Source organism: Dendrobates tinctorius, unplaced genomic scaffold (genome assembly GCF_039654945.1).
Source record: "Dendrobates tinctorius isolate UK_male_01 unplaced genomic scaffold, ASM3965494v1 ptg000022l, whole genome shotgun sequence".
Classification (NCBI taxonomy): domain Eukaryota; kingdom Metazoa; phylum Chordata; class Amphibia; order Anura; family Dendrobatidae; genus Dendrobates; species Dendrobates tinctorius.
The window spans coordinates 116367219-116389906 of record NW_027361690.1 but is presented as its reverse complement, the minus strand read 5'-3'; the positions used below and the strand labels follow the sequence as shown (position 1 = coordinate 116389906).

At 43.2% G+C, this 22688-nt stretch overlaps 1 long non-coding RNA gene across 1 annotated transcript; it reads left to right on the top strand.

Annotated features, from left to right (window-relative positions):
- Positions 1–315: 315 nt before the first annotated feature.
- On the top strand, positions 316–20432 carry LOC141084003 (uncharacterized). The gene is made up of 4 exons (XR_012230904.1): positions 316–1151; positions 19612–19676; positions 19755–19823; positions 19895–20432. It is a non-coding gene; the product is annotated as an uncharacterized lncRNA (long non-coding RNA).
- The last annotated feature ends 2256 nt before the right edge of the window (positions 20433–22688 follow it).

The following is a 22688-nucleotide window of genomic DNA, read 5'->3' as shown; positions in this document are numbered from 1 at the left end:
GAGTTAGTGGAAAGGGCAATGATGGGGTGGTGGGGGAGAACAATAATGGGGGTGGGGGGAGAGGATGATGATGATGATGATGATGGGAGTGGTCTGGAGAACAATGATTGAGGTGGTGGAGAGGACAATGATGGAGGTCCCACCTGACAACCTCTGTCTCGTCTGGCCATCCCGGCCTCTCTGAACAGCCCCTGTCCCATCTGCTTCGCCCATGCCTTTGGGTCCACCAGCTTCTTCCCACTCCTCTTGTCCGGTCTCAGTAGGAGAAGGTAGAAGGCTGGCCATCTCAGCTGCGCCTTATCCCGACCGTATGTCCCGGATCCTCTGGGGGTTAGTTTCCATCGAAGGTGGTGACCGCTGGCACGTTCCTCAGTCTGGGGCCCCTTCCTGCCATAGCAGCTTTATCCCCTCAGCTGGCAGACTGTCCTTTCTCACTGTTCCCTGCTGCATTCTGACTGCACTGAGCCCTAACCATGAAGTCTCTCTCTATATCCCACTGCTCTATGCTGCACTGCTCTGTAGCCCCTCCCTACTGGAAAACTCCTATGCTAACTAAACCTAAGCTAATAATCCTATTCCCTATCTCTGATGTGCCCCACTAATCTAACCCCACTATTATCCTATGCTAACCTCTATACTATCCCTAATTCAGTAAATAGACTCATATCAAAGACATCCACATTACAGTACATAAACAATACAGCACATTACATTAACAAACGACAAGGTGCTGCACGTAATAGATGTGTCCAGTATCCACGGGGGGAAGACACCTGACGGACACTGTCACCTCCTTACATGTGCAAGAGACGTCAGGGATCTCATTCACTTTGCACGTACTGTAAACATGTGCACATAGGCATACAGTTAATAGAGCAGAGTCAGAAACTGAATAATTTATATTATTTGGAGGCAGAGATTATAGTTAATCGGGGACACAGTGCTGCTTATAACTGCTTATAATTATATTTTTAATGGTCGGGGAACATATCTGTATTCATGGGGGAGACACCTGTATGTATACAATGTATGTGACCTTGTTATTTTCAGGGCTGCAAAGATCATCGTGACACGATGAGTCATGGCTGGGAGATGTCGACATGAAGGTCTGACCAGATGGAGAAGAAACAAGAGAAAGCTGCTCTAATTAGGTGAGATGTCAGCAGTATGTTTCTGGATGTAGATATAATTCTGTATCTGCACTGTGTGATTTGGAGTGATAATGTTATCTGTGAGGGTCCAGGTACAATTAGCGATACACCAGCGATCCCGACAATGATTCGACCCGGTCAGGATCGCTGGTGCATCGCTAAATGGTCGCTAGTGAGCTGCCAAACAGGCAGATCTCACCAGCGACGCAGCAGCGATAAGCGATCCATCGGCGGTCGCTCTTACCTGTGACATGGCAGCGATGATGACGACTTCCTCCTGCATCCATGCGTCGCTAGTCGGCGCCAGCGGGACGCTAACAAGGAAAAAATGGCCCAGGACATTCGAGCGCGATCAGCGATATCCAGCGGGGGGGGGGGGGCGGTCGCCGGTACGTGTCACATGTAGCGAGATCGCTAAAGATATCGCTGTTGCGTCACAAAATCAGTGATGCTTTAGCGATATCGCTAGCGATCTCGCTATGTGAGTAGGGGGCTTTAAATCCCTTCTTCTACATTCTCACATTTGTATGACATGTCCGTGTACTTCCAGAATTTTTTATCGGACGGCACACAAACTTGTACAGTTTTATATGCCCACTCACACATACGAGAATGTTTTACTCTGATCCAATTTTGAGAATCAGCATAGGACATGCTCATTGCGTCTGTAAAAGCGCGCAGCACACCGACACTGCACACGGATACAGGAATGTAGCCTTATTATTTATAGCACAGTCCCTTGGTATATAGTGTACTCACTTATTATATATAGCACAGTCCCTTAGTATATAGTGTACTCACTTATGTATAGCGCCATCCTTAGTTACATCTTTTATTATGTGTACAGACTATAGGAAAGAGAGAGCGCAATAGGGTCTTATCCGGGTAATTATTGGAAGAGATAAAAGAAATCTACTCACCCTTTCCAGGAGAGATTAAGGCATATAGATCAATTGTCAGCTTGCTGCACGTCCAAAGGTCCGCTCCGTGACCGCCCGTATAAATCCTTAATGGAATAAAATTCTTGGACTTGTGTGCGCTGCTTAACAAAGTATCACATCCAGGTTGTATAAAGAGTTTAACCATTTATTTTCCAACGCGTTTCGAAGTACATTACACTTCTTCCTCAGGGGATATCATCCCCTGAGGAAGAAGTGTAATGTACTTCGAAAAGCGTTGGGAAATAAATGGTTAAACTCTTTATACAACCTGGATGTGATACTTTGATAAGCAGCGCACACAAGTCCAAGAATTTTATTCTTTTATTATGTATAACACCGTCCCTTATTAAGTACCATTTTCTCTAGTTATATATGGTGCTGTCCCTTATTATATAGCTTTCTCTGCTGTTATGTACAGTGGTGTTTCTTATAGTTTATTCTTATTTTTGTCATTTACAGTGCCCTCTTTTATTACATAGTACTCTCTCTTGTTAGACTGCTGATGATGCAGCCGGAGACCAGACAACCTCCATTAGACCTCCATTAGAAAAGAAACTTTCCCGTGGTACAATGGCCGTGATTGCATTATATATCGAACAAGACAGGGCCCTATATAATCCGATGTGTAAGGGACGGAGCTGTACATAACAAGAGAGGGCAGTGTGTAATAAGAGATGGCAATATGCATAATAAAGTAGACAATTTAAGATATATACTTGTATGTGTTTGGCTATATATATATTTTCACTATAAAAGGAGGGGGACCCAGACACATTTCTTGCACAGGGGCCCCAAACTGTCCGTGTCCGCCTCTGCCTCTGTGTATTTGAGTTTGACATCCCTACTCTATGTGCACTGAAAGCATTTTATGTAGGGCAGAATAAATCCATATATATGGATTCTTATGGATTATGCCATTTTTTATCACACTAATTTGTATAGAATCCACCAAGAGAAAACTAAGTGTATGACTGTATGTGACCGGGGGCAGGCGTACAGAAGAAGCCCTGTGCACCTCTATGGACACCCTATTACGGCTCCCTGAAAAATGGAGCTGGAATTCCTTGATTTGCATTTAGCCATATAGTAAATGAGGCATAGAATAGGTTGGCATCTGATCAGGTGTTAAAAATTTTTTTTACATTGTTTAATTTTTTTAAAAAACGTTTTCGATTTTTGATTTAAACCACACACTACACTGACACACATGAATATCCTAGGCTTTTGGAGTAGGGGAACAAATGGTAATATCTTAACTGGATGTATAATATCTGTATGTTTTCTGTATATTTTGCGTATTTGTTCACTCTTTTTCAGCTTCTCAAATGTTATTTGAACATTTTTTAGATTAAAAGGAAACTGACAGGTTCCCGAACTGTCCTAAACCGCCACCACAAAAGGCAAATATGCCTATTGTTGGATTCCTATAAAGTACTTTATGTGCAACACAAAGGATTTTATCGATTAAAAATTAACTTTTACCTGTCACAGCTGTTCATTTACATATGAGCCAGGACGAGTTCTGCCAAATATCGTCTATCACACCCTCCCCGGCTGTGAATGATGTCTTCAATACAATCCGCGTCATGCTAAGACCGTTGCCAGACATGATGCAGTGCACATGTACAAGATTTCCAGCGTTCCTGCCATGATGTGGATTGTGGAGAAGAGATCATAGACAACCGGGGGAGTGTGATTAGAGGATCCAAGGCAGGACTAGTCTGGGGGAAGCGACGCGCCACACTGGACTAGTCCTGGCTCATTTGCTAAATGGCATCAGCTCAGAGAAAGTATGCTAACACCTATGCACCATCTACAAAAAAAGGCTACAATGGACGCATGAGCACCAGAACAGGGCCATAGAGCAATGGAGGAAGGCGGTATGGTCTGATTAATCACATTTTGTTCTACATCATGTGGAAGGCCGGCTGCATTTATACTGTACTTACCTGACAGTGTGACTATGGAAGGAAGAGAACTGATGGAGGCAAATAAATCATCCAGGCAGTATTCTCGGAGAAATTGTGTGCCCTGGCATTTATGTGGCTATTACAATGAGGCTAGGGTCACACCACCATATTCTTTCCATCTGAGACAAACGATCCGATTATGCTACTCAGACTCTGATCAGAGTGCGATCCGATTTTCTTGAAGGTGGGGAGAAAAAAAAAAGTTGCTCCACCTTGGCCATTATATCAGTCCGTGAAAACTGGACAGCACTTGGATGTTTTCCTAGTGTGGTCTGATTTTTTTCACCGATCCATAGACTTGACTGGACGAGTGCCGTCCAATTCTCAGAAATCATGCATGCTATGATTTTTTTTCCTCGGACCACTTGGTTCCATAGAATAACATGGGTGCGAGTGTGATCTGTCAAAACCATGGATAGCACTCATCTGATTTAAACCTTGACACACACGAGCCCGGACTCGTACAACCTACCTAAACGTATAAGTCATGTACACTCCTTCATGACAACCATATTCTGTAATAGCGGTGCCCTCTTTCAGCAGGACGATGTCTGTTGCCTCACTTCAAAATTGTTCATCCATGGAACAATATAAAAGGAACATTACAAAAAGTTTGACGTGACGATTTGGCCTCCATATTCACCAAATCTCGATCTAATCGAGCATCTTTGAAATCTGCTGGAAAAATATAGGTGTGTTTACACCTAATGACAAATGGCGCTAAAGCGGGAGTCACACATAGCAATCTCGCTAGCGAGATCGCTGCTGAGTCACAACTTTTGTGACACAACAGCGATCTCACCAGCGAGATCGCTGTGTGTGACAGCGATCAGCGAGCGGCCTCCCTGCCGGTATCGCTGATCGCTGCAAGAAACCTCTGGACAGATTTTTCGTTGTTGGTCTCCTGCTGGCCAGCACACATCGCTGCGTGTGACAGGCGGGAGACCAGCGATCAGCTGGAAAAAATAATAAAAAAAAATATTGTTGTTCCCACCTTCCGACGTCCCGCGCAGCCATCCTGCCTCTCTCCACGCTCCCGGTCCCAGTAAGCCTTTGCACGAATGACCGCGAGACGTCGCGCTGCCGCGAGACCGTGACATTCCCGCGGTCATTCTCGCGAAGGATCACTGGGACCGGAGCGTGGAGAGAGGAGGGATGGCTGCGCGGGACGTCGGAAGGTGGGAATAACAATATTTTTTATTTTAATTCTATTTTTTTACAGGGATATGGCATCAGCACTAACGAACACAGCGATGCCGAGCGCTCGGCATAGCTGTGCTGATCGCTGTTGAAGCAGGCTGTTTGACAGCTCACCAGCGATCACATAGCGACTTACCAGCGATCCTGACACGTTGATATCGTTGTCGGGATTGCTGGTAAGTCGCTATGTGTGACTCCAGCTTAAATGACCACCGATCGGCCATGATTAAGTTGCCTGTGTACATAGTCATTCTGCACTCTTGACTGATCGGTAATATATCAGTCAGTGCAAATAGGCTGCCGTTGTTCTCGATAGCACAAGTCCTGTTTACACTGGACAATGTGCTGCCGAGAGTGATAATCTATTGTGCAGCACAAAAGATCATTTCATCCAATGTACCAGAATTTTGCTCATTCATCGGGTGATTTGCCTGCTTACACTGCAAAATTATGGTGACACAAGCTTAGGATCACTGGTTCACGACAGTCTTTCAGTTTAAATAGAATTCTACTAACGTCATGGTGGCAATTACCACAGGACACATTCAGAGGTCTCCTTGAGTCCATGATAGGACAGCATAGAGTTTGTGTAATAGCACAAGAAGGATCGACAATTTTAACCAGGCGAAATTAATGTTATGGCTGATCAGTGTGTTTGTGTTTCTTCTTGGCAACCGCAAACATTAGATGACTCTAGAAAAGGAGACGCACATGCTGAAAATACATAGGTCAACAGACGTATCCTATTACAGCAGGTAGGAAAGGCCAGACTGGGTGGGACGAGAGGTTTGTCTTACATCTATACATATATCTCATAATGGAAAAAGCTCTGCACATACGTGAGGAGAGACCTGCCCGTCCCCTTCACCCTCACCTTACATTACCTGAGCTGCATACATTCTGCATGCGACAGAAGATTTATGGAGGTGACACACAAGGCCAGATAACGGAGGTGGTAAACAAGTGAAACATGGATTACATGACAAGAAGGAACTAGGAACATTTGTGCAAAATATTTTGTTGAGAAATAAAACAAAATGGCTGTGTTGAGTATACCATGCTACATATAGTTTCTGCTCAAACATTTTATAAGATTGTTGGGGGTCTCTTCTTCTCAGGACAGGGTTTTGGACTGTTCAGTCTCTGCTGGTGAACCCTTTTAATCATGCAAATTTGCTTCTACAGTTATCATCCTTTGAAGGCCACAAAAATGATTAATGTACTGGTAAATGTACATTTTATACATATACCCCACCACTTTGAGCAGCCATTGTGACGTGCATACATATTAGTTGAGCTAACATGATGCCCCTGCCGAGATCTAAGGACTGACCCATGTGTCACGGGTTTACCGAGACAGAGAGGAGCTAGACGACCGTAGCGTCTTATTGCTCCTACTCCTGCACTGAAAAAAAGCACTTCACCTTCTTTTTAAACAGTGTAAATCTCTTTTGGCAGTACAGGGGTTAATCGGCCATGTTAAGAGCTCTGGGAGTCTGAGCTCTCAGCTGAGCTCGTTAGCCACTCCTGTCCCCTATATAATCTGTGTCATGACTGACACAAATCGTCAAGAGTAGCGTATGCTGCATGGCTTGACGTTGGTGGTTATATAAGAAGGTGTTTGGTGGGTTTATCTGTGACTGTTGCTTGGTTTAGTAAGTGTGATAATTACCTTTCCTTCTTCTACTTTGGTCTTATCCCATCCTCCACTCCCCAGTGCATTCCTCTGTTATATGTGAGTGAATATTTGTATGCCTGGTATTTTCTGTTTCCCATTTTCACGTTACCTTATTCTTCTCGTTAGTGTACTACAATGCACAACTACTCCCCTCTTTCCTGGGTGTGGGAAGGGTACAGACAGAGGGCAGATGCAGAAGATAAGGCAAGGTACATGGCCCCGGCATCATCACATACAGAAGTAACACGGAGAACAGAGTGATCTAGGGTAGCCCCTTGTTAGTGACGGTGAAGAAGTCCCTGGTCCCGGATCACCCAACAACAGAGTCATGACACCATGATCACATTACGTGCCGCTGCAGATCAATCAACACTCGGACTGAAAATAAATCTGCTAAAGGGGCATTCCCGTCTCCAAGATCCTATCCCAATATGTAGTAGGTGCACTAATAATAATATTAGGAAATACCTCCAATTAGAAATATGTATAGTTCTTCCTATTCGCAATGTCGCTTACCCCATGTGGAGGGCATTGCAGTAGCTTAGGTACCATGGTTACGACCACTAGCAAGTAACTCACTATATGAGTGGTCATAACCATGGATACCTAAAGTTACTGCAATGCCCTGCACATGGGGGGTGAACGACATAGCGAATCAGAAGAACTAAAATACATTTCTAATTGGAAGTATTTGCTAATATTATTGCACCTACTACATATTGGGATAGGATCTTGGAAATGGGAATACCCATTTAAAGTATGTGGCCAGATTACATAACTTGTCCATGTAAGATGACTGTCTATGCATGGAAAATCGCAGCATGGGCTACTTTGGTCCAATACTCATTCTCAAAGAGGAAATGGATTCAACTTGGTTAGAAAATGGTGCAGTGTTCACTAGTGACTTTTTAATTGTCTAAATTTGCCTATATGTACTGGGATTGAATGGTGAATTTGAAATCTTGATGATCCCCAAGACTTTTGGGAGAATACTCTGTGGAATGACGAGACAAAAGTTGAACTTTTGTGAAGGTGTATTTCCCATTACATCTGACGTAATAGTAACACAGCCTTTCAGAAAAGGAACAATATACCAACAGTAAAATATGGGGGTGGCAGTGTGATGGTCTGGGGCTGTTTTTCTGCTTCATGGCCTGCTAAGATTTTCTATGGTAAATGGAACTATGAATTCTGCTGTCTACCGAACGATCCTGAAGGAGAATGACTGGCCATCTATTCGTGACCTCAAGCTGAAGTGCACTTTGGTTATGCACCAGGAGAATGATCCAAAACACATCAGCAAGTCTACCTGGCTTATGGAAAACAAAATTAAGACTTTGGAGTAGCCAACATAAAGTACTGACCTTAATCCGATTGAGATACTGTGGCATGACCTTAAAAAGGCGGTCCATGCTCGGAAACCCTCCAATGTGGCTGAATTGCAACAATCCTGCATAGATGAGTGGGCCAAAATTCCTCCAGAGTGTTGTAAAAGACTCATTGCCAGTTATAGCAAATGCTTGATTGCAGTTGTTGCTGCTTAGGGTGACCCAACCAGATATTGGGTTTAGGGGGTAATGACTTTTTCACACAGTGCCCTGTAGATTTGAATTTATTTTTCCTTTAATAACAAAGATCTTCATTTAAAAACTGCATTTTGTGATAACTTGTGTTATCTTTGTCAAATATTTAATTTTTTTTTTGTAATCTGAAACATTTAAGTGCGACAAACATGCAAAAGAATAGGAAATCAGGAAGGGGGCAAACACTTTTTTTTTTTTTTTTTTACACAACTGTATGTGACTCGTTGAGTGACAACAGCGAGCATTTGCCTGCCTGTTAAAGTTGAACAAAAAGGGGTCGTGTCTGGGATGCCGTGAAGACGCTTGTCAGGAGAGCTCCCACCAGGCATCGCTTTTAACAAAGCTCTAAGGGATTCGTACCTGCCAAATATCCTCCTTTGATGAGTCCCAGGAAAACCAAGACCCCTGCACATGCAGGAGCAGTGGCTGCTGTTCCCGTGACAGCTCTGGATACTTTTCTTCTCAGAGAGCCGATGGGCTCTGCGGTCTTGGCGCCATCTTGCCTCGATGCTAAGGCAATCATCACACAAGAGGAAGGCTTGCTCAGCGATTCAGATGCAGGGGAGCTGCTGTCCTCAGTCGGAGAGGATGAGCCTGTAGAGGGTAAGGTGGATGAGCATGTGGAAGCGGTCCCTCAGCAGCTGCAGGCTTGGGATGGGCTGAATATGCAGGACCCACTTGTACAGCGAGGCTCACAAGATGGCGGCCCAGCGCCAAAGGAGTTTGGAAGTCAGCTCTCCCTTCTTTTCTTGCAATATCATAGAATCATAGAATCATAGAATCGTAAAGTTGGAAGGGACCTCCTGGGCCATCTGGTCCAACCCCCTGCTCAAAGCAGGATTCGCTAAATCATCCCAGTCAGATGTCTGTCCAGCCTCTGTTTGAAGACTTCCATTGAAGGAGAACTCACCACTTCTCGTGGCAGCCTGTTCCACTCATTGATCACTCTAACTGTCAAAAAGTTTTTTCTAATATCTAATCTGTGTCTCCTCCCATTCAGTTTCATCCCATTGCTTCTAGTCTTTCCTTGTGCAAATGAGAATAAAGTTGATCCTTCTGCAATGTGACAGCCCTTTAGATATTTGTAGACAGCTATTAAGTCTCCTCTCAGTCTTCTCTTTTGCAAACTAAACATTCCCAAATCCTGCAACCTTTCCTCATAAGACAGGGTTTGCAGACCGGTCACCATTCTGGTCGCTCTTTTCTGAACTTGCTCCAGTTTGTTGATGTCTTTTTTAAAATGTGGTGCCCAAAACTGGACACAATATTCCAGATGAGGTCTGACCAAAGAGGAGTAGAGGGAAATAATGACTTCACGTGATCTAGACTGTATGCTTCTGTTAATACATCCTAGAAATTGCATTTGCCTTTTTTGCTGCTGCATCACACTGACTCATATTCAGTCTGTGATCTATTAGTATACCCAAGTCTTTTTCACATGTGCTGTCACTTAGCCCTATTCCTCCCATTCTATATATGCTTTTTCCATTTTTATTGCCCAGATGTAGTACTTTGCATTTCTCCCTGTTAAAAAACATTCTGTTTGTTGCTGCCCACTTCTCCAGTTTATTTAAATCTTTTTGAATCCTCTCTCTCTCTTCTCTAGTATTAGCTATCCCTCCTAGCTTTGTGTCATCAGCAAATTTAATCAGTTTACTCTCAATACCTTCATCTAAATCGTTGATAAAGATGTTGAACAATACAGGGCCCAGGACAGAGCCCTGTGGTACCCCACTTGAGACATTCTTCCAACTGGATGTGCAGCCATTTACGACCACTCTTTGGGTCCGATCTCTAAGCCAGTTATGAATCCACCTAACAGTTGCCTTGTCCATTCCATACTTAATCATTTTTTCAATAAGGATTGTATGAGAGACTTTGTCAAATGCTTTGCTGAAGTCAAGATATACTATATCTACAGCATTTCCTTGATCCACCCAATCAGTGATACCGTCATAGAAGGAAATTAAGTTAGTCTGACATGACTTATTAGTTACAAACCCATGCTGACTCTGTTTAATCACTTCATTCTTATCCAGGTATTGACATACATGTTGTTTAATAATTTGTTCAAAGATCTTTCCTGGTATAGAAGTCAGACTCACCGGCCTATAGTTACCTGGGTCCACCTTCTTCCCCTTTTTGAAGATAGGAACAACATTTGCTCTTCTCCAGTCTTCTGGCACTTCTCCTGTTCTCCAAGAATTTTCAAAGATTATAGAGAGGGGTTCAAAAATTTCTTCTGCTATCTCCTTCAGTACTCTGGGGTGTAATTCATCTGGACCTGGAGACTTGAATTCATTTAGGCTAGCTAAGTGTTTCCTCACTATCTTTCTGTTTATAGATATCCTGGATTCTTCTATTCCCTTAATAGGACAGTGAATAACAGTTGATGTTACATTTCCTTTCTGAGAGAAAACAGATGCAAAATAGGAATTTAAAAGTTCAGCCTTCTCAACATCCTGTCTTACCATTTCATCATTTTCATCCTGTAAAAATCCTATAGCATCTTTGACTTTTCTTTTACTTTTGACATATCCCCAAAATCCTTTATTATTGCTTTTGACATCTCTTGCAAGCCTCAATTCATTTTCAGCTTTAGCTAATCTGATTTGTGCCCTGCAGGTTCTGCAGACAGCATTATATTCTTCTTTAGATATGCCTCCCTCTTTCCATTTTATAAACATTTTTTTCTTCCTTTTTAGCATGTGCTTAAGTTCTGTGTTCATCCATCCTGGTTTCCTTAACTGCTTCCTATTCTTCCCTCTTTTCGGAATTGTTAACAACTGTGCTTTGAGAATTTCATTTTTCAAGATTTCCCATCCTTCCTGGACATTTTTGTCTTTAAGGATATCCAGCCATTGGATCCCTCCAATTCTCTTTCTGAATCCCTTAAAATCTGCCTTTCTGAAATCTAACCTTGACGTCTGAGTCTTCACAGGTCTTCCGCCTCTAGTTATCCAAAATTCTAAAATAGCATGGTCGCTACCTCCTAGGGTCCCAGCCACTTTTACCTCCTCAACCATTTCCTCCCTGTTTATAAGGATTAGATCCAAGGTAGCAGTTCCCCTTGTTTTCTCCCTTACCTTTTGGAAGATAAAGTTGTCAGCAAGAGAGGATAAGAATTTCCTTGACCTGTTAGTTTTGCCTGAGAGAGATTCCCAACAAATGTCTGGATAGTTGAAATCTCCCATGACAACTATGTCATATTTTTTGGAGAACTTGGCCATTTGATGCATAAAGAGTTCATCCATAGCTTCAGCTTGCACAGGCGGCCTGTAGTAAATGCCTACAATGGTGTCCTTTCCATTGTTCTGTCCTTGTATTCTTACCCAAACAGTTTCCACAGAACTCCCAGTCTCTGAAGCTTCAATCTCTGTGCAGATATACGCGTTTCTAACATACAATGCGACACCTCCTCCTCGTTTATCAAGTCTGTTTCTTGCAAATAAATTATATCCTTCTAGTCTTGTATTCCAATCATGTGTATTGTCCCACCAAGTTTCAGTGATTCCAATGACATCATATTTCTTTTCCTGTGTTAGTAGTTCCAATTCTCCTTGTTTGTTGCCCATGCTTTGTGCATTAGTATAGAAACATTTTAGTTTGTGATTGGTTTCTCTTTCTCCAATATTTTTATTAATTAGATTCTTTCGTCTTTGTTCTTCCTTTCCACTTCTAATAGCAGAGTTCTCAATAGCATTTGTCAGGTGTATGGCTTTTTCTGGTCTTTTGCTTCCCTTCCCATGTTGTTCTAGTTTAAAGCTCTCCTTACAAGTGTAGCAAGGCGACTTCCAAATACATGCTTACCAGTCTTCGTAAGGTGCACCCCATCTCTAGCAAGTAGTCCATCGTATAAGTAGTTCACTCCGTGATCCAGAAATCCAAATCGTTGCTGACGGCACCATCGACGTAGCCAGTTGTTCACCTGCAGAATCTTTTTCCACCTCCTTGTTCCATGGCCATCCACTGGGAGGATGGAAGAGAAGACCACCTGCGCTCCCAGTTCTTTCACTTTCTTACCTAAGTCTTCAAAGTCTCTGCAGATGGTTTCCAGGTCGTTTCTTGCAGTGTCATTTGTCCCCACATGTAGTAGCAGGAATGGGTAGTCATCTGTAGGTCTGAAGAGTCCTGATATCCTGTCAGACACATCTTTAATTTTTGCACCTGGAAGACCTGGAAGACAACACATTTCTCTTTCTCATCAATATAATGATCCCTGGGCCTTCATTACTTCCTAGAGCGAAGAAAACACCTTTACAAAAGGTTACAGGGGACTTGGGCACATGAGACACACTTTCTTTAAGGGGTCACTCCAAAGCTTCTTATTCTGTCAATAATGAGGGAGACTGGAGTGATCTTGCTGTGGATTTTTCTGGGGATGAAGAGGGTCTAGCAGATCCATGGAGGAAACTCCGATCACTTTTTCCCTCTAAGAAGGACTTTTAATCAGTAATGGAAGAGGTCAAGAACCAGGTCTGAGATCGCCTGTGTGAGACAGGATCTGCAATTCCTTTTGGGCCATATAGGTGCTTTGGAAGGGGATCAAGACACCACTAGATCTCATGTAACTGAACTGCACTAGCTAACGCTTTCACAACAAAAGGCTGTAAGGGACCTCAATGTCCAGCTAGAAGATATTAATAATAGGGGCAGGAGATGTAATATTAGTGTAAGATGCATCTCAGAGTCTAATGATCAGGAAAACCCAAAACTAATCCTTTAATTCTGTCATGGGAGATCCACCTTCAACGCCTATTAAATTTGACAGGGTTCATGGTGCTCTGCAGCCTAAAGGATCAACAACATACCCATGTGACATCATCTGTTGTCTGCATGATTATGAAACAAAAAAAAACAATATGGCAAAGGCCAGGTCTCAGAAGGAGATATGCTTGGTTACTGAAATCCTGTTGTTTCCAGATTTGTTTTGTATTACCCTAGAGAGAAGAACACTTATTACACTTTTATTAAACATCCTAAAGGATCTTCGAATCCCGTACAGATGGGATTTTCCTTTTGCCCTGATAGCTCGTTGCGAAGGAATTTCTGCGACATTGCTCTCCTTGGAGGATTTGCCAGCTTTCTGTGAAGCTTTGGGACTGCAGCACCCCCAAGATTATGTATTGGGAGGCCCCTGTGCCCTTGAGGGCAAACCCTCCGGTCCGGAGCCAAAAAAGAGGAAGGGAGTGGAGGGGACCGGAGGACAAGGGCGATGGGGGGATTACCCATCGCTAGACCTCACCGAGTTTGCTTAATAGTGTTGGATATTTATCTATCGCTTACCCTTATATCTCTACCCCCCATTTGCTTTAGTACAGTTCTCTCAGCAGAAGCTGAGGAAATTATTTGAGGGTCAGGAAATTGATATCCACTTGGAGGCTTTGAATGATAAAGGAGCTCAGGGCTTCCCAAACGAGTCAATTGAGCAAACTACATCTGCATACGCTCCCCCCCCCCCCCCCCCAAAGAAGCGAGGCAAAACGCGCATCAGGGTGAGAGGCGCTGCAGCTGACACTGTGAGTAGTTTCACATGACATTTATACTTGGTCTTCTATTCCTATTGTTGGAATTCTCTTGTCCTTTGGCTCCTTAGCCCTCATATATATAGTATCTTGTCAACTCGAGGACAGACACTCTGCACTATTGCACTTTAATATAGTGGATATAGTGATCACTGGCACTTTATTTTTGTGGGCTATGTACAATATTTTGATTAGTTCTAATATTGGCACATTTTAGATTAATGTGTTTCTATATCTATTGTGATCTGACATATGGTATATTTTGAAATATACAGCTTATCATCACATTGTCTTATACAATCGTTATGATTCAATATTAGGAGCCTTTATTAGAAATTACTCACTATATTTCTGTAAATGTATTTGAAATTATTTAATCCACAATATAAAAATGCCGTTACATATATGTAATAGACTATGGCCACAGGAGCATTAACCCCTTCACTACCAAGGGTGGTTTGCACGTTAACTACCGGGCCAATTTTTACAATTCTGACCATTGTACCTTTATGAGGTCATAACTCTGGAACGCTTCTATGGATCCCGGTGATTCTGACATTGTTTTCTCGTGACATATTGTACTTCATGTTAGTGGTAAAATTGCATTCAAATAACTTGCGTTTATTTGTGAAAAAAACGGAAATTTGGCGAAAATTTTGAAAATTTCGCAATTTTCCAACTTTGAATTTTTATGCCCTTAAATCACAGCGATACGGCACACAAAAAACTTAATACATAACATTTCCCACATGTTTACTTTACATCAGCACAGTTTTGGAACCAAAATTTTTTTTTTTGTTAGGAAGTTATAAGGGTTAAAAATTGACCAGCGATTTCTCATTTTTGCAACACCATTTTATTTTTAGGGACCACTTCACATTTGAAGCCACTTTGAGGGGTCTATATGATAGAAAATACCCAAAAGTGACACCATTCTAAAAACTGCACCCCTTAAGGTGCTTAAAACCACATTCAAGAAGTTTATTAACCCTTTAGGTGCGTCACAGGAATTTTTTGAATATTAAAAAAAAAATGAACATTTAACTTTATTTCACAAAAAAAATACTTCAGGTTCAATTTTCTTTATTTTACCAAGGGTAACAGGAGAAATTGGACTGCAAGACTTATTGTGCAATTTGTCCTGAGTACGCTGATACCTGATATGTGGGGGGGAACCACTGTTTCGGCGCATGGCAGAGCTCAGAATGGAAGGAGCGCCGTTTGACTTTTTCAATGCAAAATTGGCTGGAATTCAGATCGGACGCCATGTCACGTTTGGCGAGCCCCTGATGTACCTAAACAGTGGAAACCCCCCCAAGTGACCCCATTTTGGAAACTAGACCCCCCAAGGAACTTATCTAGATATGTGGTGAGAACTTTGAACCCACAAGGGCTTCACAGAAGTTTATAACGTACAGCGGTACAATTAAAAAATCATATTTTTTCCACAAAAATGATCTTTTCACCCCCAATTTTTATTTTTCCAAGGGTAACAGGACCCTAAAAGTTATTGTGCAATTTGTCCTGAGTACGCTGATACCCCATATGTGGGTGTAAATGACTATTTGGGCGCATAGCAGAGCTCGGAAGGGAAGCAGCGCCATTTGACGTTTTTGGCTAGAATTGAGATCGGACACCATGTCGCGATTGGAAAACCCCTGATGTACCAAAACAGTGGAAACCCCCCACAAATGACACCATTTTGGAATCTAGACCCCCCCAAGGAACTTATCTAGATGTGTGGTGAGAACTTTGAACCCCCAAGGGCTTCACAGAAGTTTATAACGTACAGCAGTACAATTAAAAAATCATATTTTTTCCACAAAAATGATCTTTTCACCCTCAATTCTTATTTTTCCAAAAGTAACAGGACCCTAAAAGATATTGTGCAATTTATCCTGAGTACGCTGATACCCCACATGTGGGGGTAAACCACTATTTGGGCGTATGGCAGAGCTCGGAAGGGAAGCAGCGCCATTTGACGTTTTTGGCTGGAATTGAGATCGGACACCATGTCGCGTTAGGAAAGCCCCTGATGTACCAAAACAGTAGAAACCCCCCACAAATGACACCATTTTGGAAACTAGACCCCCCAAGGAACTTATCTAGATGTGTGGTGAGCACTTTGAACCCCCCAGTGCTTCACTGAAGTTTATAACGTCCGGGCGTGAAAATAAAATAATCGTATTTTTTCCACAAACATGATCTTTTAGTCCCCATTTTTTTATTTTCCCAAGGGTAACAGGAGAAATTGGACCCCAAAAGTTGTTGTCCAATTTGTCCTGAGTACGCTGATACCTCATATGTGGGAGAAAACTACTGTATGGGCACACGTCGGGGCTCGGAAGGGAAGTAGTGACGTTTTGGAATGCAGACTTTGATGGAATGGTCTGCGGGTGTCATGTTGCGTTTGGAGAGCCCCTGATGAACCTAAACAGTGGAAACCCCCCACAAGTGACCCCATTTTGGAAACTAGACCCCCCACCGAGCTTATCTAGATGTTTGGAGAGCACTTTGAACCCCCAAGTGCTTCACAGAAGTTTATAACGCCTGGGCGTGAAAATAAAAAAAAACATTTTTTTTCCGCAAAATTATATTTTTGCCCCCAATTTTTTATTTTCCTAAGGGTAACAGGAGAAATTGGACCCCAAAAGTTGTTTTGTAATTTGTCCTGAGTAGGCTGATACCCTACATGTGGGGGTAAAACACTGTTTGGGCACATGGCAGAGCTTGGAAGGGAAGGAGCACCATTTGACTTTTTCAACGCAGAATTGGCTGGAATTGAGATCAGACGCCATGTTGCCTTTGGAGAGCACCTGATGTGCCCAAACAGTGGAAACCCCCAATTATAACTCCAACCCGAACCTCAACACACCCCTAACCCTAATCTGAGCCCTAGCCCTAACCCTAACCCTAACCCTATCCCTAACCCTAGCCCTAACCCTAGCCCTAACCCTACCCTAACCCTAGCGGGAAAATGGAAATAAATACATTTTCTTTTAGTTTTATTATTTTTCCCTAACTAAGGGGGTGATAACGGGGGGTTTGATTTACGATTTATGGCGGTTTTTATGTTTGGCGGCTGTCGCACGCTAAAAGACGCTTTTTATTGTAAAAATAGTTTTTGCATCACCACATATTGTGAGCTATAATTTTTCCGTATTTTGACCCACCGAGTCATGTGAGGTCTTATTTTTTGCGGGACGAGTTGACGTTTTTATTGATACCATTTTCGGGCACGTGACATTTTTTGATCGCTTTTTATTCCGATTTTTGGGACGCAGAATGAACAAAAACCAGCGTTTCATGAATTTCTTTTGGGGGGGTGCGTTTACACCGTTCCGCGTGCGGTAAAATTGATAAAGCGGTTTTATTCTTCGGGTCAGTACGGTTACAGCGATACCTCATTTAGGTCGTTTTTTTATGTTTTGTCGGTTTTTTGCAATGAAAACTATTTTATATAAAAAATAATTATTTTTGTATCGCTTTATTCTGCGAGCTATAACTTTTTTATTTTTTTGCGGATGATGCTGTATGGTGGATCGTTTTTTGCGGGACAAGATGACGTTTTCAGCGGTACCATGCATATTTATATGCGTCTTTTTGATCGCGCGTTATTGCACTTTTTGTTCGGTGGTATGATAATAAATCATTATTTTTTGCTTCGTTTTTTATTTTTATTTTTTAAGGGGTTCGCTAAAGGGGTTAACTAATGGGACAGTTTTATAGGGCAGGTCATTACGGACGCGGCGATACCAAATATGTGTACTTTTATTGTTTTTGGTTTTTTTTATTTTGAAAAAATGGATTTATTGGGGAATATTTTTTTTTTTTTTTTTTTACTGATTTATTTAGCGATTTTTTTTTTTTTTTTTTTTTTTTTTTTTTTTAATTATTTTTAACACTTTTTTTTTTTTTTTTTTTTTTTTTTACTTTATTACCTTGTCCCAGGTGGGACATCACTGTCCTGTGACAGATCGCTGATCTGTCACATCACAGATCACTGTGACAGATCAGCGATCTGTCACAGGCACTGCTGCAGACTTCCTCATGCCTGCGCTTTGCAGGCAGTGAGGAAGTCAGCTCCCTGCAGGCCCCCGTCGCCATCTTGGATCCGGGGGCCTGTAGGGAAAGAGCCCCCCGCAGCAGCGCTGCACATTGCGCTGCCGTGGGGGGCTCAGGGAAGCACGGAGGGAGCCCCCTCCCTGCCGATGCTTCCCTTTAACCCCCGGTACACCGCGATCGCGTTTTATCGCGGTGTGCAAGGGGTTAACGTGTCGGGGGCGGTCCGTGACCGCCCCTGACACATTGTGCCGGGTGTCAGCTATGATAATTAGCTGACACTCGGCCGCGATCAGCGGCGCTCACCACGTGGGCGCCGCTGATCGCGATGACGTAATATTCCGTCCATGGTCACATGGACGGAATATTACGTCAATTGTAGGTAAGGGGTTAATATTTATTTATTTAATATTGACACATTAAGAGCGGTTTTGGAATCTATAACTTAGACATTCTGATATTTATGATATTGTCAGCCTCAGTGTTTTTGGAGTCCTTTATGTTTTTTAGTACCTTTAATTACTCATATTTATCTTCATAATATTCAATAAAGATTGATTAAATTAACTTTATGGATCTCTTCATTTTTGAAGGGTATCCTCACCCCCTTAAAGTATATACCGTGGGGGAAAAAAGTATTTAGTCAGTGACCAATTGTGCAAGTTCTCCCACTTGAAAAGATGAGAGAGGTCTGTAATTGACATCATAGGTAGACCTCAACTATGAGAGTCAAAATGAGAAAACAAATCCAGAAAATCACCTTGTCTGATTTGGCAAGATTTTTTTTTTGCAAAATATGGTGGAAAATAAGTATTTGGTCACCAAAAAACATGCAAGGTTTCTGGCTCTCACAGACCTGTAACTTCTTCTTTAAGAGGCAAACACTGTCCTCCACTCATTACCTGTAGTAATGGCATCTGTTTAAACTTGTTATCAGTATAAGGCTGCTTTCACATTAGCGTTATCGTGCGCAGCGTTTGCGGCGCATCCATGCGCATGCGTCATGCACCCCTATCTTTAACATGTGGGGTGCATGGTCTTCCGTTTGCACGCGTTCGTATGTGTTTTCCAGAGCATGCGTTGTCTGGGCGAGTGCGTGGTTTGGCGCCAAACGCTACATGTTGCATTTTTCTGGCGCCAATTTTCAGACAAAAAATGCATACGCAGTCTTGCGCACAAATTGTGCCAAAAAAACGCATCAAAGTCTATGAGAGCGCTTCTGTGCGCAGTGACATGCGCACGACTGCGTTAGCATGCGCATGCGTTGTCTAAGCAGGGACTGTCTAGACAAGTTCCTGATCAAGCCCCAAAACAAGATACATAAATATAGGGGGTGGGCATTGTTTTACTTCACAATTCTACAGACTCTGGAGAGGACAGCACAGCTTTGGGACATGTTAGTATACTAGCTAATGTTTTGGTTTTTTTTTTTTAGTTTTGTTTTTAGCCCTGCAGTGTCATTTTTTTTTTTTTTTTTTTTTTGCTGTATTTCTTCTTGCAGAATTCATTAACAGGAGGATCATGCCATCAAGCAGTGAGAATTCCCACAGTGGACAACCCAGTGAAGTGAGTACATTATCAACTGTTCGTAAGTATTCACTGTCACTTCTTCACATGTGTAAATTTTTTACTTTTTCTTCACAGAGCTCTTCAAGTGGTGATGAACCACAGGAGCAGCCAACTCGGGGCTGAGCAGCGGTGGCAACACTGCGTGTAAGGTTTTTTTTTGTTTGTTTTTTTTTTTTTATATCTTTCAAACATTAATGTCTTTCTTTCAATTCTAGGTTCCACAGCAGGACGAGGAGGAGGAGGTCAATAACGATCTCCTCATCACATCTGTCCAGGAGCGAGTTCCGTTGTGGGACACTCGTGACCCCCTGCATTCCAACGCAGTGGTGATACGGCGGCTGTGGAACGAGGTGGCCAAATCAAGGAGGTCCACCACCACCAGGCCATCCCACCACACAGAGCAGATGCCGGGTACATTGACCACACCCACCACCAGGCCGTGTACGAGCACCCACGCACAGTGGAGCCACCAGTCCAAAAAAAGTAAAAGGGGAACTGTCCATGTGTCTCCACCATCACCTCCTCCACGATCACCTCCTCCAGCATCACCTACCCCTTTGTCTTTACCTTCCCATGTTTCGCCTGCCAATGTGTCAACTTCCAGTATCCCTGATGTTCCATCAAGCTTACTTGGCACCTCCCCTTCGCCCAACCCAATCGAATCTCCAACGTACCAATCCCCCTTTGCCCATAATTACTCACCTTAGTATCAGCCAACAACTTAATTTTTGAAAATAAATGTGTTTTTTTTTTTTTTTTTTTTTTTTTTCCCCAGCCAATGACTTGACTGGTCTTTGACTCTACCGTCGCCGGCAACACACCGTGCGCCGTATACACAAAAGGTTTTTGACACCTCATATCTCCATGTCAGTTCCAATGTACAGTGTACTCCTCTACTTTTCTTTGTTTGCACTACAGCTTTAGGTATCTTTCATTGAGCTATGAGGTGTCCAAAACAACACAAAGAGGAGGGGGTCAGGTCACCTTGCCAGTTGGCCTCAGGATAGTTAACAGCATTTGTGAACTGATGATCACCTTTTTCCTTAGTTATTTTTTTAAATAGGTTATCAAAATTTCACATGTGGAGGTCACTTTCACCAGGTGTAATGAAACATAAAATGGACATTTTTTTTAAAAAAAAGGTGTATTTAGTGATTGCAACATTACAAAAAATAATGTTACTAGATGTTTTATTAATAGCATAGGAAAGTAATAAGCCCACAAACACTACACCATTTGATCTTGCCATGACAAACGCCCAACATCGGAAACAAAATAGGCCGCAAATCTATCCCTCATTTGTCCTATTTCCACTGTCCATTGCAGGTCCTTCAGTGTTGGGAAGAGGTTGTGGCTGTGGGAAATTGAAATTATTCAGATATAATCGTTGGCCCATGTCCGAGTCTTTAAATGTTCTCGAATCACTAGCACATCCAAATGATCCGATGTCTACAGTCACAAAGCTTCAGTCCGCACCGGCAATGGCCATGAGCACTGTTGAAAAATATTTTTTATAATTGAAGAACTGAGATCCAGTTGTTGCCAGTTTGGTAATCCGGATGTGTTTGCCATCCACTGCTCTAATACAGATGGGAAAATCACAAACTTCCTGGAATTTTGCAGCTTTGTCCTTCCATATTTCCGTGGTGGGTATTGGTAAAAATTCCCCACGAAGAACGTCCCACAAAGCCCGGCAGGTGTCTGCAACAATCCCAGAAAGTGTTGAAATTCCAATCCGGTACTGAAAATGGAGCGATGTTAATATGTGGTGCCCCTGAGGCTCAGTCGCCACAGAGGTACTGCACCTCCTGAGGTGTGGTGCCCCACCATCCAAGTAAGTTGGAGGCTCCTGACCACGCTCCAACACCTGTATCCCACACAACACAGTAGTTCAGCAAAGCCACGTTGCGGCTCCTTGCTTGGAGAGTAGCAGAGCACCTTTGGTGGTTCCCTGCTTGGGACACGAAACATGCTGGGAGGCGGGTGGAGTTAGAATACATAAGAGTGGGAAGGTTTAGGATTACAGGTCAGTCTGAGGGAGGAAGCCACTCAGAGAGGAGTGTGGAAATGAGATTCCTTGGAGAGGGATGGAGGAAGGAGGTGCTGCAGCAGACCTAAGTGACCTGGGTCTGCTGGCACGGGAAAGGAAAGAAGGAGGAAGACATTGAACCGAAACCTGATCTTTCAAGAGAAGGAGAGATTAGTACGGAACGAAGGAGTAAAAGGGAACAGAGGACGTGGGTTAGGAGAGAACCCAGCCTAGAAGTTCTAAGCGCAAGGCCGGTGCCCGATCCCCGAGGTTGTATGGACAATAATGGTTCGGCAGCAGACACCGGTGGAGTAGTGGGCTGTAAATGCACTACTCCCATCTAAGACTTGGAGGCACAACAGGAACTTGGATAGTGAGCCGGGACTCAGGAGTAAGGAGTCCCCGAAGCAGGCTACAGCGGTCTGCCGTACAAGTAGAGTTCTTGGGACCATCTGTCAGGAGGCACTCCAGTGTAACTCAGTACTGGGAGTACTTCACACTTAAAGGCGCTATAGAGCAGACATTCAGAAAGGCACATGTTGGTGGAGTGTTGGAAGGGAGCATTCCATCTTGCCTGGAGGTTGACTGAGTCCCTGACCCGGAAGACACGACACGGAGGTAGGCACCTGTGTGTACTACAGACTGTGATTAAAGCTTTGGAACTACAAGCCCTGGTGTCCTCCATTGATTCTTGCGCCAACGCACCCAGCACCGCTACATCTGGATACCAGCTCCTACACCGCTTGTGCCTCTCCTCTAATTCCACATCTACACTGCCCTGGAGCTACAGCTCCACCTGTGGGGAGCTTCACCATCTTGGCTGCAACACACCACCAGCCCCAGAGGATCTGCATGCAGTGTCGGCCTAACATCTCACTTGCCGAACACCACAGGTGGCGTCACAAACTATTCATTCAAACCATTACATTCCCCCATTACTTGGGCGCCCAGGGCCACGGACCGGGTCCCTGCTGCTGTGA